We start from the raw sequence: 21786 nt of genomic DNA on the forward strand, positions 1-21786 counted from the left end.
TGAGGGGATGATGGATTTTGGTGGACAGTTAGTGGTCTCTGCCAGAGGCAGGGGGAACAGTAAGTGCAAAGATTGGGGAGTGAGTTTGGTGTGTTCAAGGAATAGTGAGGAAGCCAGTGCATCTGGAGAAGAGTGAGACTGGAGCAGAGAGGGGAGAAGATGAAGATGGGGAGGCAGGCAAGGCCTACAGCCAGGGGCTTCTCCCTCTCCCACTCACTTCAGTAAAGGTTTAACAATATTCCTGAGCGTAGCATTCTTTCATTGTACGCAAAAGTAAAGAGAGTAACATAATGAACACTGAGGTACCCATCAGCTTATCGATGTTTGACCAAACCTACTACAATTTAAAAGCAATATACAGATTTGTCAGGTAGCAAGAAGGAGGGTACCTACTGCCTCACACAATCTCTCAGGGAAAATTGTGACAGATATTTGTAAACATTTCAGACCTTTAGAAGAAAAAAAAATACCATAACCATCCGATCATTATTGTTACCTTTATCAGAATTTCTTATTTTCACATCAAATAAATCAGATATAAATTTTTAAAGATGAAATTTGTTACTTTGGCTGGGCAACAAATTACCCCAAAGCTAAGTGGCTTAAACTGACAATAAACATTTATTATCTCCTATCATTTCTGTGGGTCAAGAAAGTGAGAGTGGTTGAACTGGTTGGTTCTGACTTGGAGTCTCTCACGAGGCTGCACTCAGGGTGTTGATAGGGCTGCAGCCACCTGAAGAATCTGTTTATAGGGTGGCTCACTCACACAGTTGACAGTTTGGTGCTGGCTGTTGGCAAGAGGTCTCAGTTCTCCACAGAAGCCTTTCCACAGGGCTGCTTGAGCACCCTCACAAAATGGCAGCAGACTTTCTTCAGCATGAGCAATCCAAGAGGCCAACGAGGAAACCACAATGCCTTGGATAACCTAGCTTCAGAAGTCACACCCCATCCCTTCCACAATATGCCATAGTCATACACATCACCGTGATTCAGTGAGGGAGGAAACCACACAGGGCATGAATAGTAGGAGGCAAAGATCACTGTGGGCCATCTTGGAGGCTGGCGACCACAAAGACCTAACCTAAGATCATTATATTTTGAGACATAGCCCATTCAATGAGCTCTAGAAGGACCACTTTTGGAATCAGTGCCTAAATATGAATAAACAGATTTCTGATGACTGGTTTAATAGAACTGGGGGATTTTGTAGTTATGAGGGAACTTAGAAGTAATTGATTTCTACACTCCCATTTTACAGAGGAGGAAATTGTTTCCAGAGAGACAAAATGGCTTGTTTCTGGCTAGAGAGTGAGTTTGTGATGGAATAAAGATCAAAGATCCAGTCCCCTAACTCGGGGGTCTGCAGTGCTTGGGACAGGGACAGAACCCTGGATTTGGAGTCCAGACATTTGGCCTGAGGTCTCTGAATAGATGACCCATTCCCCAGTGTCTGCCTCCTAAGCTTAATCATTGTCTAGACAAAAATGTCATCCATTTGGGACAATGTTTATGTACAGTGTTAAATATTCTCAATAAAACCCAACATATTCTTTAAAACATTGGGTTGGTGATGCTTTGTAGCCTTATTCATTTAATTAATTAATTTTGCCCCAGTAAATAGCTCTGGGGGATTTAAAGCCATGTGACTCTATTTAGTTCAGCTTCATGGAACTCTCAGACATGCTGTCCATGGAGCAGCAAACTGGGACACCTGTGGAACACCAGGCTTGTCGTTCTGTTAGTTAAGCTTCTTTTTCCTGTTGTTTTGTTTTCTGTTTTGGTTGCATGCCGCAGAAATCCCCTCTGACTAGCTTAAGCAAAGAAAAACAATAATTTGTTAGAGGGACTATGGGATACCTCACAAATCAAAGGAAGACTTGAACAACTAAGATCTGGAACGAAATGCAGCTGCCCCCGATGGCTCAGCAGCTGGAGTTCCTGGATCCTGTTGGTGGGCTCCCATTAACACCACCCAGTCCCAAAGATCGCCAACCCATGTGTGCTGATACAGATGTCAAATTCTTGGGAAGCAGAATGTCTCTGATCCACTATGGGTCATGCATCCTCCCATGGGCAGTCAGCTGTGGCCAGATCATGTAACACAGCATGACCTTTGGGCACCACCTTGAAATGTCTGGCTGTGTCCACTACTGAAGGGGGCATTCCAGGGAGCCACCCAAGAGGTGTCTATGGTACTCTGTGAAATTCCACCACAACAGCCAGGCTTGACCTTGGGTAGTGTACAGAGTCATTCCTACCACTTTTTTACACAGGAAACCAGCATCCTTAACACCACTATTAACTCACTTGTTTTCACTTATTTTAAGCATGGGGCTTTGGGATGCTGGCCAAGACTTTTTCCTTCTTGGGATTTAGCTTCTCAGCTGTATAGTGAGGGGTTTAGCTTCTCATCTGTATAGTGAGGAGTTGTTCCTTTAAGTTGTAATATAACCTGCTGACAGCTCAACAGCCCCCTTCTCCTGCCTGGATTTGAAGATTCCCACACTATGCATGTGAATACACACAAATATATGTGTGTGAATAGGGTCTCTAAGAAGATATCTTCGACACCTTCTAAACTGCCATGGTGTATATTCTTTTAATGTGAATAAACCAGCTTTGGGCTGAGCTGGTCATGTGATGAGGGAGAATCATCCAGATGGATTGTTAAATTTTCCAGGCAGGAAATTCAGGGGTTGGTGTATCTCTCTTCATGATGTGTAATTGTTGGTGTAATTTACGCTAGGACTGAAATCGGGGGTTCTTCCAGGGTTTGACGGATAGGAACTGCAGCAATAAATAGGGGATAGGAAGGGGTAGTTGGGTTTCAGGTGGAGAGGGCATGAGTGAATGAGAGTCAGACTTCAGTAAATCTCAGAGGCTCCTTAAGGGTCAATAGGTACATGGGCTTAGATGAATAAAATCTGTGAGAGGCTTGTAGGAACCCTCTAATCATAAACAATTGGGAAAATGCAAATCTACCTTATGATTCATCTAGGGTTATGAGGGTGGTGATGGAAATGGGGGTGAGGAATATGTCAGTGGAAAGGACCCATCCCAAGCTGGGAAACACCTATCACTAGTCTCTCAAACATGACCTTGGTCCCCACCCACGATGTGAAGTCCAACCCAAAGATGAGTCTTGAACCATTCTAACCTTTCCTTGGGATCCCAAGTCAAAACCTTGGATTTAGACAATGATAACCAGACAAATCCTCAAAGATAGCATGACTTGATCCCAACACTTTTCCCCCAAGTTCTCCAAACTCCCAAAGTCATGTCTTTGGGAGGTCCACACAAGTAGGAAACTTTCCTCTCTGTGGTCACTAGTTTTTCACTATATTGGCTGCTACAGAGACAAGCATCTCACCCTCATACACCCAATCACATTCAGGGTTCATCATTTTTCTCATGGAGGAGAATCTTTCCCAGAAACCTCCAAAAGACCTTTCCTTTTTTCAGAAGAAGTTGATCAAATGTCACCTTAAAACCAACCACTGTCAAAGAGCACTGGATTGCCACTCCCAGCTCAGACTAACCCTGCTTCATCCCCTGGGGCTGGGGGCAGGCATTCCTTTCCTGAGCCCATGGCTGCCCACTAGGTGTGTATGCAGCAATATGGTGGTAGATGTGTGCAAGGTGGGGACATGAGTTGGGAGGGCCACTGGCTGACACTACTGTGATGGCACCCAGCTTGGCTATCTCATTCATCCCTCAGCTCTGGAGTGGCCTGCTTGTGATTGAAATAAACAGGCCATATAGCGTTTTTAAAAACATTTATTTGTGTGTGTGTGTGTGTGTGTGTGTGTGTATAGCAGACATGTGCACATGTGACAGAAAGAGAGTTATGACCCAAGGCCTTATAATGTTCCTTTCTTAATTAGACTTTCGGAAATGCACCATTTTTACTTTAAAGGAAGTGTAATGAAGATGGATTATAGTTCAGGGTCTGATTGGAAAGAGCCAGGAACTAAGATTAATTAGCAACAGCATGTGGTTTATTTTCAAGGTCGTTTTCACTTGGCTTCCAGAAATCCTGGCATAATACCGTCAAACTCTCACTGAACTTTTCATACGTAATGGGGTGGAGGACTTTGTACTCTTGTTTGCTAGGGAGAGGCAGTCTCTTTCCTGTGCTACTCTCTGGGCACCCAGCCCCTGTCACTTGCCTTGTCGGGTTGTCTGTGAATGGCTATGCAAGCTCAACTGACCCCGCTGTCCTCTTACCTGGGTGTGGCTTCAGTATGAATTGCTTTGCAGCTGACATTTATCCGGAAGCGTGTGGGTGTTGGATTTGAGGGTGGTTTTTAATTGTGAAAGCTGTTTAAAGTCTCCTAAAACTCCTCAGTATCTTTTCTTTTTATTAGTGCTTAAAAATTCCAAGGATTTTGTGGAACACACACACACACACACACACACACACACAGCTTTAAAATAGCCCACATGACAGTTCCTGTGTCCTTTGGAAGGTTTAAGCACGTTATGAATAATTCCTTGGTTAGCATTCAGACACCATCCCATGTAGACTTTCAGCCTTTGTTTTCTTACTTGGTACCTTTGCCTTCTGAAAGGCAACCTCTTTTCCTTTCTACCCAAGGACTGGCTGTTACCACCCTCATAAGCCCACTAGTAGATCCTTACTGCTCCTGGGAGAAAAGCTAAACTCCTCACCATGGCCCACAGGGCCTGCCTGCTCTGGCCCTCAGCTTTCTCCCTTCTTCTCTGTGCTCCAGGAACACTGGCTTTCTCTGGATTCCTTAAATAATTGAATCATTTTTCCTGCTTCAGAACCTTTACGCAAACGGTCCCTTGTGCCTGCAATGTTCTCCCCACTTGGTCATCAGCTAATTCCTTCTCACCTTCCAGGTCTCAGTTTAAATGTGACCTCCTCATGGTGGTCTTCCTTGACTCTTCTAGATGGGATCCCTTCTTAAAGTATCTACCACACCATCCTGTATGGGTCCTCCATAGCACTCAGTGCAATTTGCTATTATTTTGCCATTTTTCCCATGCTGTGCCAGTCCTAGTGGGATCTACCCACCATCCATCCCCATTTCCTCCAGAAGACAGAGCCCAATTTTATTCAGGTGACAGCAATGTTTAGTCCTCAGAGACAAAAATGGTTCAGTTTAAACCAGCTATACATGGCTGCCCCATTTCCCTTTGCCGGGGTTGGTGTGGGGCTGCCGTGAGACCCCATTCTGGTTAATGAGGTGTAAGAGGAACTCTCTGGGTGATTTGGGAAGAGATTTTTTTCTTGGTAAAAGGTGAGGGTAGTTTGAGGAAAAGTCTTGTGTCCTCCACCCCAAGCTTTCTGCTCTTGAAGCTGTCGTGTAGGGGGGGGAGGCACGGAGCTATGGTAGCCTTGAGGGGAAGGCCAAGGGAATCACAGAGACACTGACTCAGCACCCTGACGTCACCAAGCTCCTATCTAACCACGAACCCATACCTCAAGCCCTGCAATGACAAAGCAGCAGGAGACAGTAGACCCCGAGGCCACACCACCTTGGAACCAGTCAAGTCCTGGCTCTACCACTCACTTGACCTTGGACAAGGCACTTAACTTTTCTGAGGCTCAGTTTCCTCATCTGTAATATGGAGACCATACAGCACCTCCCTTGAAGAAAACATAGAACAAAGGCTGGCAGGCAGTAAGTACTGCATAAAGGTTTGCTATTATGATGTGAGATCATTAAAATCTTTATTATTTAAACCACCAACAATTAGGACTTCTATTACTTGCAGCCAAATGCATACTAATTGATACACATGCCTAACAGCGATTACTTTTTACGTCATTTCGTAGTGGTCTGTCTTTATCACCATCATCAGCATCAGCATCAACATCACTATCTTTGTCATCACCAACATCATCATTATCCAAATCATCATAATCACTGACATCATCTTACCATTTCCCCTCCTCCTTCATCATCATCATTATCGTCGTCATCATCACCAACATTATCATCACTGACACCAGCTTCTTTGTCTCCTCCTCCTTCTTTTCATTCTTTTCTTCTTCCTCTTCTCCTTTTCTTCCTTCCCCTTCTCCTCCTTCTCCATCATTATCATCATCATCATCATCTGAGGACCTTTTATTCAGGTGATTTTGAAAACCACAGTCCAGATGATCACTAAGGTTTACCCAGCACTGAGGTTTAAGGCATCTCTGATCATTCTCTCTTCTCCCTACCAAGGAGTCTGTAGGGAAGGCTCTCAAGGACACCTTAGCAGGAAGTGAGGGGATCTGAAAAGGTTCAATGTAAGCCAGCCCTGGGGCAAGCCAGGCTGTAAACCAGGAAGGCTGGAGCCAAGAAAGCCTACTGAGAGCATGGGACTTGGGTCTTGGGGACCATCACCATTTCCCTCAACTTTATGGACATCTCTGCTGATTGTGGGGCATCTTAGAGATAAAAATAATATTCCTCATTGTCCCTCCCTTTAAATCGAAGGCAGTTGTTGTCCTAGGAATGAATTTAGAAAGAACAGTATCATTCCATTCTGAAACACACACAACCTTAAAGCTCATTTTATCCAAGATTCTTATTTTATAGTGAGGAACCTGAGACCCAGAGAGGGACAGTAGCACAGCCAAGGCCATGTGGCCAACTTATTCATCATCCATTGGAAGGGCTTATTTGCTGTCATGGGGAATAAAGCCCACCAGCCTTCTTGCTATGAAGGCTTTATAAAAAACCAAATTGGTATACTTACTATCATTTTTATTCATCTCTTTGAAAGACCCAATGTGCCAGCAAAGTCCACTGTCAATATTTTTATGAACTCTGTGGAAAATATGATGTTAAAGGCTTTTGTTAACCACTTCATTAAGCTTGGCTTTTTCTAGGCCACCACAAAAGGTAAATAAACCCTAATGAGTAATATACCCAGACTGAGATCCTGTAAGTTATACAAAGAGCCAGTGCCTCAAAACACGTTTATCCCCCCACCCCAAGCCCCAGGGGAGTCTGAGAAAGGTGATCCTAGCCCTGCACTGTGCACCAAGACCTTCAGACAAAGACTTATTAACCCACAAATTAGATACTAACTAAATAAAGCCAGAATTTCCATAGACTGAAAAGAATTACATAGCATCAGTAACGCTATAAATTTAGCACTCGGCCAATTGGCCTCCCATCAAAGCAGAATTCCCTGGTAACTAGTACACAGAGATTAATGTGGGCTGCTGGGCCTAACAATGACCCCAGCTTATGCTTCAGCTCCTCCCACAAATTCTAGATGTTGGGGATTCAACAGTGGTTAAGACAAAGTCCCAGCCCTCAAGGAACTCATCTTTCAGGGAGAAATTGCAATACAAGGAAACAGACTATAATCCTGGGGTGCAGTGGGAACTGGTCGGAGGAGTAACTACTCTATATTGGGGGAGCAGAGCCAAGAATACGTCCTTGGACAGACGGTAGAGTTGAAGGAAAGAGCTCCTTTCTAAAATAGGAAGAGGTTGAGAGTGTGTACAAGATGGTGGGAAGGAGCCACTGGAAAAGAGAAAGGATTGAGAGCAGTTATTGGTCTGAGGTTCCTTAGAAGGTGGAAGGGGATGGAGCCAGGTGGAAGGAAGAGCCTTAGGAGGAAGGCGACTCTTGCCTGTGAAGCAGATGAGAAAGAGACAAGGGTGGACACAGATGCAGATGAGCTAGCAGACAAGAAACCAGAGGTGGAGGAAGGGGAAGATGCAACTGCTTTGGTGAACCAGGAGGTGTGAGCATCTTCTGAGAGTGTGTGTGGGGGGGGGGGTGTGAGGAGAAGGTGAAGGGCTTTCTGAGAGGGGAAAGAGTAACAAAGCTGCTGGACATGGTGGCCGATTGTGTCATAGAGGATGTCTACTGGGCGGTGATGGGGGCCCAGCTGTTGTCAGGGACCAGGAGAGAAGAGTAGCACCAAAACGAGTGGTTGGGTGGGTTTCCCCAGAAGTATTCAGCAGCATGAGTATAAACGCAGAGAAACTTGCCCCAATCTGGGATTAGTTTTTTCCAGGTAGATTTAAAGAAAGGAAAATGGGGCAAAGGGATTAATAGTTTTTATAAAACAGAGGCTGAAGTGATGAATCATGGTATAAAGAAGGGAATGGAGACAGAGGGTCTGATATATTAGAAGAAATGAAGTAGCCAAAGGTCTAGAGGTCTCAATGAAGTTAAAAACAGATGCTACGAAATTAGTAGAGGAAAAGTACTAGAAGAAATAGGTGATTGTTGATAGAGAATGGGCTTTTAGAACTTTGGTTCCAGGTAACAGTGAGTTAGGTTTTTTGGACTATCCTGCCTGCTGAAAACAACCAAGAATGCTGGATAAAATATAAAAACATCTTCTTAAAAGTAACAAGAAAAGACAAGATTGTAAGGAATTACCAGGCCAATATTTAAGGAAAATAAGAAGCCAGAGAGGTGAGCACAGAATCTGCTCTTGCCCTGAGGGAATTTGACATTTTAGCAAATCTGAACCTTTGTTTTATCTGACAAAAATGAAGTCAAAGGCAGCACAAAATGCAGAGTCTAATAGGAATCTTTCCGCATTATGAGCTGGGCCTCCTAAGAAGCCTTAAAGCAGGTGAACTGAATTAAACCAACTCTTACATGGTCTTGCAGCTCAGATTTGTACTACACGGGTGGTCCAGGGAAACTCAAACCTTGACTTTGGATTAAATGTTGGTTCTAGACTAAGGTTACCAGATATATATTCTCTATAAATAATTTTTCAAATATAATGACTAGCACACAGTCAAAGATAACTAAATAACATAAAAATAAGATACCATGAGCAACCCATAGCTGTAACAGACCCACAGATTTCAGATATTATCACTATCAGACACAGATTATTAAAAGTATGCTTATTTTGTTTAAAGAAAAAAAAAATTAGCTGAAAAATATCTGAAGGGACCAGGAAACCATAAAAATGACACAGATTTGAAAATCAAATAGAATTCTTAGAATTAAAAAATACAGTAATCAGGGCTTCCCTGGTGGCGCAGTGGTTGAGAGTCCACCTGCCGATGCAGGGGACACGGGTTTGTGCCCCGGTCCGGGAAGATCCCACATGCCGCGAAGTGGCTGGGCCCGTGAGCCATGGCCGCTGAGCCTGTGCGTCCGGAGCCTGTGCTCCGCAACGGGAGAGGCCACAAAAGTGAGAGGTCCGCGTACCGCAAAAAAAAAAAATAATAATAATAATAAAAAAATACAGTAATCAAATTAGAGAATGATCTGTTTGATCAGAATAGAGAATAATCAAAATAGAGAATGACCTACCTTCTGAGGCAGAGCAGTTACTAGTGTTGACATTGTCCAGAGTGTGGCCAGTGGGAGCATGTGGCTCAGGTGGAGTGCAGGAGTCATTCAAAGGAGCTGAGGTGATGAAGGAACTGAGAGGCCTGGAGGTTGGGTAGGTTGTTCATGTGACCTGTGAACTCATCCAGAATTATGGCAGGACTTGGGGTGGGGAGGCCACTGGATGAGAGGAAGGTTATTAGATGACAGAGGTGAAGAGAGTTAGAGTAGTCTTGTCAAATGAGATTGATACATAATGGAGTAAGGAATTCTAACAGGAGCGGAGAAGAAGTGATCTGGAAGTGGCACTGGGGAGTGAGGAGATGGATTTCACCTCTGTGTCAAGAACTATGTAGGGTCTGGGATTTTACACCACTTACAAGCTAAGTTGGACTGACACAGCTTCATGGATGCTGGCAGAAGACTTGAAACTCCTGGGTCAGAGACAAAGGACAGTTTATTACTCACAGCAATATCAGTAGCCAGAGGATTATCACTTGCATTGATTCTTTGAGCCCCAATTCCTACAGGGTGATGCAAAGAGGGTCAAGTGATACGTGCACATGAAGTGGGTTATGGGAACCCTGAGCTTAAAGACGGACTCTTTTATAAAGAGCAGTAAGTTGGCCTGCCCTCTGCTCTGGAGGGAGACACTATCTATATCTTCCAAGCTTGGTCGCTATACAAATATCTTGAAAAGAAAGTCCAGAATAAAGGGAATCAATGCCTCTGCTGGCAAGACATGCTATAAGATGAAGGACCCATGGAGAACTGTCAACACTTACAAGCCTCCGGTCCACCAGTTATGAGGATGAATGGTTTTTACTTGACAGGGCTCAAAAGAAGTGATGTTTTCAGAGGCCAGCAGGGTTTCAGGTAAGGCCAGGAGGTGAAGAATGTTATAAACTTCTACGAGAAATTTAGGAATTTATGGGATTTGTTCCACCATTAAAAACAGAAGTGCTTATTGGATCATTAAAAATAAAATTTTGTACCAAAATTATGTTACAAAATTATAATACAATACAACATTGTGTTGTAGTGTGTTCCAAAAAAGACAGAGTGGGAGAGGGGTTGGGCACTGGACCAGGAACGAGGAGACCTGGACGGCAGTCCAGCTCTCCACCAACTAGCTGTGGGAACATTGTTTTCCCTCACTGGTCATCATTCCTTCATCTGTAAAATGAGAAGGAAGGAGATATTCAGTAGTTTTGAGATCTCTTCTTATCACTAGCAATCTATGATGTCCATACTTAGAAAATTGGGAACCTAAATATAATACCTAAAGAAATTCTCTATTAGCCAGAAACCCACACTTTCCAGCCAGGCTGAGGACAGAGTTTAGTAAAAAAGATGATAAAAAAAGTGGTCATAGAGGTGGTGATAACAATGACTATGAAATAGAAGATGGACGATATGGCTCCCAGTCTAGTGGCATCCTTCATCTGACTTTGGATGCCAGAAGTATCCATGGCTATTATTGCCTAGTCAGTAAATTTGTTTTAACTTTCTGGAGAGGCTGACTGACCAACTCTGATTTCCTAATACAGAAGTAGACATTTAGAGTCTCAGAGAGGCAGCATGCGTCAGAGAATGAATGTGGGCTTTGGAGCCCAACAAACCTGGGCATAAATCCAGACTCTTCCACTTACTGGTGATGAAACTAGAATGTGCTACTATTTTGTGGCCTGCCCCACGCCCCTGTCCTTTGGGAGCTGCACACTCCCTTTCTGGAGGCTGATCTGGTGGTTCTGGGGAAGCAGCACATCTCACATGACCACACCCTGCCTGGCCACAGCTGATTGGTTAAGGGGCGGGAATCTAGCCCAAGCTGAGCCAATCAGAGTCTTTCCCTGGGATTTCTGAAACTGGAACTAAGGAATGGAGTCAGTCCTCTGCTGGCCAAGGCTGTGGTTGACAGCCATGAGGGAATGTAGGCAGACACACTTCCTGCCACGTGCAGTGAGAGCAAAGACCGGAGGTGGGGAGAGAGGCCTGGGGTATCTGAGCCACCGCTTCTGTTTGTTCTCAGGCTGCTGCCCCTTGTCACTCCATGCGTGGTTTGCTTCTTAAACACTTGATTGTATAGGTATCCCTTGCTTTTTGAAAGTTCACTTTACACGACTTTGCTTGTATGAAAGCAAAGCAATAGTACCTGTTTTTGCTAACTGAGAGAAATCTGAAGAGGATTTTTGCTATTATGAAAAAAAGGGAAAAGCAAAAATAGTGTACAGTGTTTGTTTTGCAGCCAGCATTGTAGAGGCAGCATGCACCCCAAGCAGTGGTAGTGGCACTACCAAGCTCCTGCCCCGGGAACTACGCTCAGCATCTAAGCGTCAAGCTACCATAACTTTGAACTGTCTGTGAGCATCTGTGTTTTATCTTGATTTATTTTGTGCATCCCTTAGCGAGATGAGTCCTAAGGTAATTGCCTCTTTGCTTTAGCACTACTTTCAGACAGTGGGGGGAAGCTGTATTTTCAGAAACATTGAGTCCATTTGTGTGTAGGGTTGGCCAAGTTGGCTTTAATCATTTGCAACCCAAAGAAGTCTGACTCAGAAATTCTGAGCAAGAAACCTCACAGTTCTTCTGTTTCCTGGTTTATGAAATGGTAAAAATTGGGATAAAAATGTTAGTAGGGGTAGCTGAGCCGATGAACTGACATAACTTATGAGAACACCTGCCACCATGCCTTGCCAGTAGGGAAGCTCAAGAAATATTAATATTCTTTCCTTTTTGGTCTTACAGGCATCCAGAGTGCTGTTTCTTTAAGCTAACATTTATTGAGCGCTCGCCCTGAGCCAGGCATCATGCTTGGTGCTTAGAATGCCTACTCTCATTTAGCCCCACAATCATCCTAAGAGGTAGCTACTATTTATCTCCATTTTACAGATGTGGAAACAATCACGAAGGGAACGGATAAGGGGCTATGAACTTGTTCACTGGAGTTAAGGACCTTCAACTACACCCAGACCCTGCATTGCCTAAACCTCAGAGAAGGTGGGTTTGGACAATTAAAAAAAAAATTTTTTTTTTTTATTTTTAGATTTTTATTGGAGTATAGTTGATTTAAAATGTTGTGTTAGTTTCTGCTGTACAGCAAAGTGAATCAGTTATACATATACATATGTCCACTCTTTTTTAGATTCTTTTCCCATATAGGTCATTACAGAGAATTGAGACGGGATCCCTGTGCTATACAGTAAGTCCTTATGAGTTATCTATTTTATATAAAGTCGTGTGTATATGTCAATCCCAATCTCCCAATTTATCCCTCCTCCCCCTTTCCCCCCTGGTAACCATAAGTTTGTTTTCTACATCTGTGACTCTATTTCTGTTTTGTAAATAAGTTCATTTGTACCATTTTTTTTAGATTCCACACATAAGCGATATCATATGATATTTGTCTTAGTCTGACTTACTTCACTCAGTATGACAATGTCTAGGTCCATCCATGTTGCTGCAAATGACATTATTTCATTCTTTTTTTATGGCTGAGTAATATTCCATTGTATAAATATACTACATCTTCTTTATCCATTCCTCTCTCAATGAACATTTAGGTTGCTTCCATGTCCTGTTTTTTGTTAACAGTGCTGCAGTGAACATTGGGGTGCATGAATCTTTTCAAATTATAGTTTTCTCAGGGTATATGCTCAGGAGTGGGATTGCAGAATCATATGGTATCTCTGTTTTTAGTTTTTTAAGGAACCTCCATACTCTTCTCCATAATGGTTGTACCAATTTACATTCCCACCAACTGTGTAGGAGGGCTCCCTTTTCTCCATACCCTCTCCAGCATTTATTGTTTATAGATTTTTTGATGATGGCCATTCTGACTGGTGTGAAGTGATATCTCATTGTAGTTTTGATTTGCATTTCTCTAATAATTAGTGATGTTGAGCGTCTTTCCACGTGCTTTTTAGCCATTTGTGTGTCTTCTTTGGAGAAACGTCTGTTTAGATCTTCTGCCCATTTTTTTTGATTGGGTTGTTTGTTTTTTTTTGATATTGAGCTGCATGAGCTGTTTGTGTATTTTGGAGATTAATCTCTTGTTGGTTGCTTTGTCTGCAAAACATTCTGTGGGTTTTATTTTCTTTTTGTTTATGGTTTCTGGACAATTTTAACACAGATGTGAGAGTAAATGTTGAGAACTTACTACCTTGACAAGACATTTAGGCTGGAACCAGGAGATAGTTCCAAGAAGGCTTGGTTGAGATAACCATGAATGGGCTATAAAGGGGTATTAAGGGGAGCTCTGGGCAGGAGGTGCCTACACCTTTTGAATTTAACATCCTGGAGGAGACCCTACCTCACCTAGTGGAGTCCCCAGCTCCCCCTGCAGAGCACAGCCTCGTCCTAGGAGTGCCGAGAGCTGCCCAGAGTTTGAGGGAGGGTGGGAGGCATAAGTTCCTGTTGGTACTTAGACACTGCTGTATGCCTCAAGGGACAGCCACCAATCTTGGGCACAGGACAGGCAGGGTGGGGAGCCACGGAGGAGGCTGAAGTGAGTTCCTAGGGGACAGGAGGAGCTGAGCCGGGGCAGCAACCAGGATGGCGACAGGGGATGGGGGGAAAGCTATTTTTAAAGATCTGTCTGAATTTGGTGACCAGCTGGACACAGGAGGTGAAAGACAGTGAGAATCACTGAAGTGACATCAGTTTTGAGATAAGGTGGTTTCCTGGAAAGACTGAGGAAGGTTCATGAATTTTACTACTGTTAAAAATAATAATAATAATAGTAAAGAAAACGCGAAACATCAAACCACAGTGATCAATCAGTGGTGTGGTTAAGAAATGATTGTCCTTTCTGATTTTGGAGGCACGGTGTGTGTACATTTCTGTACCTGCCATTTGTCACATCCGTTGCGTTTACAGCTGGTTCTTTCTGGATGCTCTGTAGTCCCTCAGACCCCAAGGAAGAAAGCAGTGTGATGTGACTTTTCAGTGGCCTGGTTTGGAGGTTGGGTAGGGCTGGGTGGTAGAAACAAGAAATTTGACAGTAGGTGCACGGAGTCCTGGGTCTGAGTTCTCCTGTTGCTGTTCACCGGCTGTGCGATCACTACCAACTCACTCTTCTCTCTGAGCCACGCAGGGAATTGTGTCAGAGTCTCCTTAGTGGCTGCCTCTGGGCCTGCTGAGTGGGCGTGGAGCCTACCTCTGCCCCTCCTGAAGGGGCCCTCTCCTGTCTTATACCTGGGGTCTGGAAATAATATTAATTTTTTTCTTTTTTTTTAAAACAAGACTCTTGGGCTTCCCTGGTGGCACAGTGGTTGAGGGTCTGCCTGCCGATGCAGGAACACGGGTTCGTGCCCTGGTCCGGGAAGATCCCACATGCCGCGGAGCGGCTAGGCCCGTGAGCCATGGCCGCTGAGCCTGCGCGTCCGGAGCCTGTGCTCCTCAACGGGGGAGGCCACAGCAGTGAGAAGCCCATGTACCACAAACACACACACACACACACAAAAAACAAGACTCTTTAAACCAGTGGATGACACTATATACTTTAGAGGTAGTTTTTTCCAGAGGTCGCATTTGTGGATCCTCTGGCCACATCAGGGCCTTGAAGGATTATAGCAACAGCTAAACATGACTTCATCATGTACTAAACTGGGTGCTCCTTAGGCCCCAGCTTTCCTCATGTGAATTAAGCACCTCTAGGTATGTGCAGGTGGACATCAGTGCAGATGGGGTCTGGGGGCTGCTGACCTGGGAAGGCAGAGGGTTTGTACCTGCATCTGGTAACTATTACCTTGCTCGCCGGCCTATGCACTCCCTGGGAAGCATCCGCCTGCTGCTAGAAAGGACTGGATTTCGCTTTCAGCATAATAATGTAGACATCTTAAGGTTTAGGGTTACCTGAAGGAGTAAATGGGGAGGAATGTCATGTGAAATCCAGATTCTAATCATCTTTGGCGGGTTTTTGATGTGCTGGTCCGAGCCTGGCTGTTGGCCCAACCAGAGCCCCTGGGGCAGGCCTTGCCCAGAGGTGCGTGATGGGGAGGGCTAGAGGGAGTTGGTATTCAGGCTGACAGCTGGATTTAGAGAAATAGTTCCCTCCAGGGAGTGGGAGGTGTCACTCACACATCTCTCCCGGGCTGGTTCAGTCTGTCCTTCCTGCCCGGTCTGGTGTCCTTGCTCCGGAAACCCTTCGCTAGGTCTTGCACACTTTGACTTCCTTACACTGTGGGCCTGATGAGCTCTCCCTGGAGGCCGCTCCCCGCCCTCTCCCCAGCACGCTCCCCCCACCCCACCTCATTCTCTGCTACCATGGTGTCCACTCCCACCTGGACTTTCCGAGGGGGCAAAGACCTTCCCCTGTAGGTCAACCTTCCCTGGCGTGTGGCCCCAGAGTGTGGCCATCTCCATCTCTGCTCATGCCCTCCTCCCTGCCCTGGCCTGGCTTCCACTGGAGATAAATCCCTACTTACCCACATTGACCAGACGAGTGGGAGGTGAAGCCATTTGCGGTCTAGAACTCCCTAAGCAATTCCCTATGTCTCTAGCTGAGCCTGTCTCTTCTCTGTTTTAACAAAACCCCCCAAAATTGACCTTCAACTTCTTCCTGTTTTCTGATGAATTAAATGCACGATGCTCGGTCTGGAATTCCAGACTCTTTGCAAGCTGGTCCACTTACTCCACCAACCTCTCCCTCCTCCACCCTTCCATGTGGCCTCTGCTCCCGCCACTGCTTTGAGACCCCTTGCTGATTCCTGAATGTGCCCTGAACCCTGCTCCTACCACCACGCCCACTGCTCCCATGTCTGAGCTGCATGTGCTGGGTGTGGACCACCCTCCTAGCTCATTGGTGGGGAAGCTCCAGGAAGCTTCATGGTCCCTCACATGTGTCCTCTCTGGTTTGGTGGCAGCTTATCTTCTCCCCCTTCCTGCTCTGCATCCTGTCCCTGCATCTCTGTATTCATTATGGCACCTGGTACATAGAAGGGGGAACCTCAGTTTATCCACTGAGTAGAAATGGGAGGGGTGAACCTAGGCTCTTTGAACCGATCACAAATTGTCTTTTCCATGACAATCTTGCACATTCCACCATTGGTTCAGGCCTTTTAAAAGATGACTGTCACTCTTGTTTAGGAATTTCCTCTCTTCCTTCCCATATCTCTGGAGTCTGCATTTCTCCATTCAGCTCAGATTCCCGGCCCCCACCCCCCAGCCCTCTCACAGGACTGTGTTGGTATCATGGGCCATAAGGAGAGCTGAATTTCCCTTTGGTTGCATCTGTAGGGACACAGCTGGTGCCCTGCCCACAGCACCTGGCACTCACCATTCCCACGTGTTGGCGGCGGCTGGCTGCAGCACTCACTCGTGACTTGCTGCTTGAGGGTTGGGCTGGAAACGCTGGGTTATTTGTACTCCAGGGAGCAGCCCTCCATTGATGCCAGTGGTGTATAAATACCCCAGCTCCCTTGCCCCTCAGGTGGGACAACTCTGAGACATGTTCTACTCAGCATCTCAGAGGTCCCAGTGGCATTGAGCCCCAGATACCCTCAGCGGCCACCTGCTCATTACTATACCCCTTCCCTTCCCTGTCTTACTTCCCTACTCCCTTACTGATGCTTCCTGGGATCATTTCCCAAGTAAACCACTTGCACCAAAATCCTCATCTCAAGCTCTGCTTCTAGAAGAACCCAGCCCAAGACAATATCTTATTCTTGTTGCCCATAAGATCGAGACCCAAATGCTTTGCATGGCACAGCTCTATTTCCAGCCTGGTGGTTTGGCTCCTTTTGCAAGGGTGAACTTGCTAAAGATCTCTTTGCTCTGGCCTCCCCTCTGACCACCAGCCTGTAATTTGTGCCGGCTCCCACTTACCCCCATTAACATGCAATCTTGTTCCCTGGCCTCTTTACGAGAGCTGCTCGGTCTTCCCAGAACAACATGACCCCCGCCCTCTCCTCCATTGGCCAGCACATCCCACAGCACCCAGCACGGCCAGCAGCTCTTCCAGGGTGGTGTCCATTGCTGCAGTCAGAGTTGAAGATGCCCTTTTGTCCCTCAGAATGCATTGAGCCCTCACCGCATGGCTGGTTACGGAGATGTATTCACTCTCTGTACCCGGTGTGCGCGTGAGAGACTGTCTCACCTTGACACCAACTCTGGAGAGACAGGGCCCAGACCCGTAATTCTCTGTGCTCCCCGGAGGCACCTGCTCAATTGGAACAGGTTGAGGTCCAGAAAATTCCCATTGATGACTCAGCATCCCCCTGAAAAAGAGGAGACGGGGTAAAGCTGGTTTCCAGGGAAGGTAGACTCCGGAGAAGGAAGAACAGAGCAGGAAGGTGGGGGTGGGAGGAGAGAAGAAAGAGAAAAATGTGGGAGTCATAAAGTAGCAGGGAGCCCTGCAAACCATTAGGTAATTAACCAAAGTGAAAAATCAGTGCCCGGCTTTGGCTGCCGTTACAGGGTTGCAGCTGCTTTTGGAGTTTGATTGAATAAAGTATTTTTATTAACTTCACATTTTGCCTCTAATTTCTCCCCTTTTTCATTCTCATTGTGGGGCCTTCCTGTCCCTTAACTCCCAGACTTGGTGATAGGCCGTGGCAGGAGCTGCCCTCCCCTACTTACCCCTCCACCCTCTGAATACCTGCGCCCATAAACCCTCCCATCTTATTTTTTTTTAAATTGTTATTTATTTATTATTTTTGGCTGCATTGGATCTTCGTTGCTGCGCATGAGCTTTTTCTCTAGTTGTGGTGAGCGGGTTTCTCATTGCGGTGGCTTCTCCTGCTGTGGAGCACGGGCTCCAGGCGCATGGGCTTCAGCAGTTGTGTTGCACAGGCTCAGACGCTCCGCGGCATGTGGGATCCTCCCGGACCAGGGCTCGAACCCGCGTCTCCTCCATTGGCAGGCGGATTCTCAACCACTGTGCCACCAGGGAAGTAACCCTCCCATCTTTGTACCCTCTGGGGCTACAGACCAGACCAGAAGGCAACTCCTGGGGTGTGACTGTTTCCTAACTGAACTGAGTGTGTTCTGGAGCCTGCTGGACCCTAACCTCTGGCCCGGGCAGTGAGGATGGGGGCCCAGTGGGCAGAGTGGGGCATGGCAGGCGTGGGCAGGCCAGGAGCCTGGTTACTCAGTCTCTAGATTATAAACTCATCTCAGTTTCCTCATCAGTAGCCTGGGATGAAAAAAATCCTGTTTGGAAAGTAAAGAAATAGAAAATGAAAGACATTGAGGATTTCCTGCAAGCTGTATATTATCGCATATATTATTATTGCATATATTATTGAGTTTGCTTCTTACCGCAGTGCTGCGAGGCAGATATTCACTGAGGAGGGAAAGAACGTAGAAATCAATGTGGTCATAAGATGTCCAAGTTCACAGAACTAGTAAAAAGGGGAAGGGCTCCTACCCAGGCTTCCCGTTTCTAAACTCTGCCAATCAGCAGTCACTCCGAAACGCCGCACCCCTCCCCCACTGCTGAGTTCAGCCACCTTGGTTCTCCCTCAAGTCCTCTGATGATGGGGTTCTCACCTTCCAGGTGTCTCTGCCACCTTCGTTATTCTACCCGAAGACAAACCTGATGTTGACGTTCTGCTGTTTGGAACTTCTAAAAGCCTCCCTAGTGTCCAGAAACTCAAGTCTGAATAAGACCCTCATGGTCTGGTCTCTGCCTGCCTTTCTGGAAGCATCTCCCTGATCATCTCACAATTTCCCGAACAGGCCTCCTTTCTCTACGCATCTGTGATGATGCAAATATTTGGGGTGGGAGACCCCACCCTGTGCCTCCCTCTCTGCTCTGCCTGTGGACTCTTCTCCTTCAAGGCCGAGTTCAACGTCAGCTCCTACGGAAGCCACCCCTCACCCCTTTGGGCACCCCGTGGTACTCCCCAGAACGGGCCTACTTTTGACCTTTAAACACTGGCTGCCCACTAAACACAGCTTTGAGAAAGCAGGGACCATTTCTCATTCAGCTTGGGGATGCCAGCTGCTAGTGGAAGCAGCCACCAAGGTGTATGTTTCCTGCCTTGGTCCCTGCACACCATGCAGATTGCTGCCACCTCTTTGGGGAAAGATGCTGCAGGCTGCGTTCCCTGGGAAGCAGACTCTGAGAAGTTTGTGTGCAGGATGTTGAGTAAGGAGGACCCTGGGTGCCTGGGATCGGGCAGAAGGGGGAAGCAGGCATGGGCAGAGAGGGAAAGCAAGTGACCCCTCAGGGAGGCCCTGCAGCCAGCATGGCCTGGTTGCAGTAGATCTGATTTTGGCTTAAGTCGCTCTTCCCAGGACCCCAGATGGATCAGTCATGGATGTGGGCTGCCTGGAAAGGGCACAACCTTGAGGAGACAGCTCCCAGCAGCTGAGGATGCAAGTCTTTCCTCAAAGGGGGATCTGGATGGTACATGACAGTGTCCCAGCTCCCCCAGGAGCATGAGCCACTCTCTGCTCCTCCATCCTTTTCACGGGCTTGGATGAAAGCATGTGTGGCATGGGGTTGGGGGCCTGCAGCCCTCGCTGGGACAGAGATGGTGATGACACAGTGATGTGAGTACCTCTAGCATGGAGCACAGAAGAGGGTCGGTAGATGCAGCATGGTCTATCCAGGTGCCCACAGCCCTCGTGAACCCCCGGGGCTGCCCCATCACACCCACAGACTCCAGCTTCCTCCTCAGGTTCCTGCCCAGGGCCACTCTCCACTGGGCACTCACATTTTGTCTGCCTTCGTTTGGGCCTCTGACCCTGCAATTTCAAGATCATTTTCCTTTCTAGGCCCCTTTGCTGGGTCTTGGATCCCAGGGAACCCCTCTGGGCTCTGGAAGTGATCTGGAGAAGGGGGATGGGGCTGGGTGGCACCGGGCCACAGGGGGCTGGAGTCGTGGTGATGAGGTGGGGGGCTCAGCCTTCATCAGTGTTCCCTTCTGCAGGGAAGCGTGCTGTGGACAGAGATGCATTGTTCTGGGGGAGTCAGACGTGAGGCAAAGGCTCCCTTCGCAGCCCCTTGGCCTCTGCCAGGGGAAAGCACGAGCTGGCTGCCACGTGGGATGCATTTGGTCCTGAAGAGCGACAGTGAGAGTCGTGGCGGGTGCAGGCGGTTCAGGGCGGGCACCTGGAGAGGCACTGGGTCCTTGTGTGCCACTGTGGAAGCACCGGGTGGTGACCTGAGTACCCTAAGTCAGGGGGAGCCCAGATTGACCTGCTCCCCACTTGCTGGCAGAGCGCTGGGGTGGGGTCCCCCAGGCTCTGAGTTTCAAAGCCACCCGCCTCCTGTTTCCTCTGCCTCCTCTGCCCACTGGCTGCTGTAGGAGGTTGGCCATACACCTGAAGGGTTCCTGGGTTCTGTGGCGCTGGCGCCTGAGCCCCGGTCTGAGACCCAGGGCCTGACAAAGACAAATATGGGCCGTGCTGAAAAATCAGGGGATGAAGCTGACATATCCACGTGGTGTTAATTGAAATAAAATAAGAAAGTTCTCCATTCTTTCCTGAGCGCCTTACAGGCATTAGGGCAGCCCTCTCCCCCATACATTAACCCTCTTGGTACCTTCATGGGCCGTTAGCTAAGGAACGGTGGAGTTGTGCAAAGAGCCCATTTTTTAGGTCAGGTTTCTCTTTGCTTGTTTGGTGAAGCAAGGATCCTATGGATGCTTCTCAGAACACTATTTTCAAAAGCGTAAGATAAAAGCAAAGGATTACAAAGGAAACCAATTGTATTGAAATACCTATAAACATGGTGCTGAAACAGTCTGTGCTTCATCATCATCAAATGGCCAGATCCAGCGGCAGGTTGTAAGGACTGAGTTTTGAAGACGTGAGGGACATGAACAGTGTCTGAGAGTCTGTGAGGACTGTTGTGTGGTGTGCAAACAGGAAGATGGCTACGGCGACGAAGTCCAGGTGCTGTTCAGTGTCTGTGGTCACATCCGTAATGGAAGGAAATGTTGAACTTCGGGTGGAAATTAGAAGAAAGGTGTACTTTTCCACATGTGCGAAGCCCAGGTTCAGAGCCCCTGTTCTAGGGCCTCATGTATGTTACTGGCTGGTGAACCCAACAGGTAAATCCCCCCTTCTGAGTCTCATTTTCTCACCTGGGACGTGGGGAATCACAATACTGACCAACTCAGAGTCATGTGAAGGTTAGGTGAGGTGCTGTGTGAAGAGACCCTGGCTTCTGGATGCTCAGGTAGGAAACCTGGGTGTCACCCTGACGTGAACCCTTGCCTCACCCGCCATCCAATTGCCCCTCAAGCCCTCACCTCGGCAATATCTCCGAGAGCTCCTTTCCCTTCCATGTCCACCTCAGCATCTTAGTGCAGCCCTGGGCCCCCAGCCTTTCACTCCCCGGCCTCTCAGTGTGGCCAGCGTGTGATGCTCACACAGACACGACTGGGCCACTCTTGCTTCAGACCTTCTAGGGCTCCCAGGAGGCTTCAGGGTTGGGCCCAGGTGCCGCAGGAAGATCTCTGGCCTCCACCCACCTCCCCACCTCCTTGGGACCATGCCCCACCTGGCATGTTGGGCGCCATGGCTGCTCACCTCTAGGCTGCCCACT

The sequence above is a fragment of the Hyperoodon ampullatus genome, assembly GCF_949752795.1.
Source record: "Hyperoodon ampullatus genome assembly, chromosome: 10".
NCBI classification, from domain to species: Eukaryota; Metazoa; Chordata; class Mammalia; order Artiodactyla; family Ziphiidae; genus Hyperoodon; species Hyperoodon ampullatus.